This window comes from Staurois parvus, unplaced genomic scaffold, assembly GCF_062004578.1.
Source record: "Staurois parvus isolate SC_StPar_1 unplaced genomic scaffold, SC_StPar_1.0 ptg000255l, whole genome shotgun sequence".
Classification (NCBI taxonomy): domain Eukaryota; kingdom Metazoa; phylum Chordata; class Amphibia; order Anura; family Ranidae; genus Staurois; species Staurois parvus.
In genome coordinates this window covers 128,566-131,586 of record NW_028318051.1, presented here as the reverse complement: position 1 = coordinate 131,586, position 3,021 = coordinate 128,566, and the positions used below count along the sequence as shown (strand labels likewise).

General features: G+C 41.2%; 1 pseudogene; it reads right to left on the bottom strand.

The window, feature by feature from the left end:
* Window positions 1-782: 782 nt before the first annotated feature.
* Window positions 783-1,885, bottom strand: LOC149459504 (serine racemase-like; annotated as a pseudogene).
* Between the last annotated feature and the right edge of the window lie 1,136 nt (window positions 1,886-3,021).

Genomic DNA, 3,021 nt, shown 5'->3' with positions numbered 1-3,021 from the left:
CTTTTATTTAAAACAAATCTAGACAGTTAATAAGAGGGCAGTAACTTCCGCAGACCTAAAGTGCTTCCTAATGATTGTGTACAAGGTCAATGCTGAGGCACAGTCTTGTCTAGGTTCCTACTGGACATCCAGTTCATGCTCATATAATTCATCTTTCTCCTTCCTGGCTGTTGGACAGCCATCCTTGTAGCACAACGTTCGGTGGATGCAAATTTCAACAAAAGTTGAATGTTGTACTATTCCTATGATTACAGCTAAAGGTCTCATGAAGCCCAACTAATTGATGACAGAACATAAAGTATTTTGATCTGCTCTCAATGAACAATTAAGAGATGTTTTTACCATTTCATTTATGACAGGGTTACAACCTACATAAGCATTGCTGTTTTCAGCATTGCTATTCAAGAGCTTTATTTTGTGCACATATTCCTTTTTTGTATTTTTTTTATCTAACTCACCTTGTTATAGATTTGAATAAAAAATAACAATCTCTTCTGACACCATAAATAAGTGGTTTTCTTTTTTTATAACGGAAAAAAATGGGGGAAAAATACATAGATTTTGATTGGATCTATCTATCTATCTATCTATCTATCTATCTATCTATCTATCTATCTATCTTTTTTTTTCAGTTATGATTTGTATGTATTTTATAAGTGATTAACAAGTAAAGGAAACAAGTCAGCAGTTTTCTTAATTTTAAGATGAGTGAATAACATTAAAAGGAAAGAATAGTCATCAGTTTTTTTGTGAGTAGAGAAGTTAGGTTTTGTTTGAGACATTCAGTTGCTTTGTTTCAGAGGCTCCTTCACCCAGTCTACGCTGCTCAAGTCCAGGTTGCCTCCACATAGAATTATACAAATGTTTTGTAAATCTTGTGTTGTCTCTTGAAAAAATGTCTGGAAAGGACAGCAGCCAAACCAAGACCAGCTGTGGGTTCAATTAGAAGCTTCATCCTCTCCCACACCAACTGCATCACATGCTTAATTTCTTCTTCAGTGACTACAAACACATCAACCACCAGGTCTCTTATAACCGGCCATGTGTTTGGATCAATGCTAGTCTTCACACCATCTGCAATAGTGGTTGGAGGCTGGAGATTTGGGGTTAAAACACCATTCACCTTTGAGCGATAGCAGTCATCTGCATTTAGAGGTTCAGCTGCAAATATCCATACATCTGATTTAATTGTCTTCACAGCAACAGCTATTCCTGCCAACATGCCACCTCCTCCAAATGGTACAACCAAGGCTTCAACTGCTGGCACCTGCTGTAGAACTTCAAGTCCAATGGTCCCCTGACCTGTAATGACAGCTGGATCCTGATGTGAATGAACCAAAATACCACCAGTCTTCTCTACAATCTTAGCTGCCACCACTGCTCGAGACTCATCTGTAGGATCACATTCCACTATTACAGCACCGTAACCAGAGATTGCAGCTTTCTTGCATGATGCAGCTGTATGGGGGACTACCACATGCACTGGAATGCCCATCATTTTTGCTGCTAATGCCAATGCCTGTCCATGATTGCTATGAGTCACAACTGCTTTACATGTCTTTACTGGGAGACTCTGCACTGCATTTAATGCACCCCAAATGAAAACATACAACAGGGGTTTCCAAATTGTTAGAAATCAACTGAAACGCCACTTCAGGGTCTCTGTTGTGATCTTTGAGATTCAAGTACTTCACAGTACATGCAGCTTGAAAGATCCGGTCTTCTGTAGCAGTTCACATTTAAAGAACAGCTTATGTGCAGCGAGTGCATCAAGACTGGAACAGGTCATTATTGGCGTTGCATGAATCAAATCCTGTATGCTTTTCTGAGTTTCCTGCACATCTTTTAATGTAATACAGAATGTAGAACTCATCATTTGTCGTCTCACAATTCACTTCTTGTTTTGATTCCTGGCGGTTGCTGGTAAGATGGCGGCGACGTTGGACAGGGTTAGGATCTATGCCTCCAAACTGCGGAACTTGCTGGCAGCTGGGGAAAGCGCGGGAAGCCGAGGCATGTGGAGAAGGAGAGCTCTAGTCACGCCGGGTTCCCGTCTGTCTGGAGGAAGTGTGGAGGGTTCTATCAGTGTGAGGCACATGCCCCCTCACAGCACAACTTACTCTGTCCTCCCCCTGAGGGACTCCGTGCTGGTCGGTGTGTGAGGAGGGGGACTATCTTTCTATCTAATTATAGTTACATAGCTAACCAGTTGGGTTGAAAAAAACACACATTTCAACCAGTTCAACTAAAAGACAAAAATAAATAAATTCAAAATCTGCATCCACAAAACCCTAAACCCACAGTTGGCCTAAAGGAAGAACCCCCCACCCTTATAAAACCTAATTGAATTTACTCCAGTGGGATAGCTTCTAATATTTGCTATCACAATCACCTGATCACTTTGCAGCCACTCACAATGATATTTTGTAATTGGCTGTCAATAATAATAACCAAGAATCCCGTTCACCACCCATCAAATGGGTGACGATACTAGAAATTGTTTATTTTCCTGCAGTGGTAACCCTTGTGTTCTGATTGGACATCTTTCCTGCATTATGAACATTTTCTCCACTAATGAAAAAGCCCTTCTTGTTCCTCTTTAATTTTTTCCTGGCCACACTGTGTGACAAGCAAGCCCACATGGTTAAGATCCTGCTAAAGTGCCAGTGGAGGTACAGGAATAGGGTTAAAGAAGCCTCTCCCAACTTTTTTGCCGCAGATTAACCTCTAAAGTAATTTTCAGGCTTTGGGGAACCCTGCTAAAACAATTTTACAGGGGTAATTGGGAAAATGGAAAATGTCCCTTACATTGGTGGCCAGTTGAAAGAATGTAACCTTACAGCGCTGGTCAGAATGCCACTATTACAGGCACCTAAAAAGATCATTGATGTCATGCCGCTAGTTCTGCCATGTAGTGTTGGCTCTGGAGCTATTCCAGCACCATAACATCGGAATTCAATCAGTCACAGCTCAAGGAACCCCTAGCAACCACTTGCAGAACCTTAGGGTTTCACAGAACCC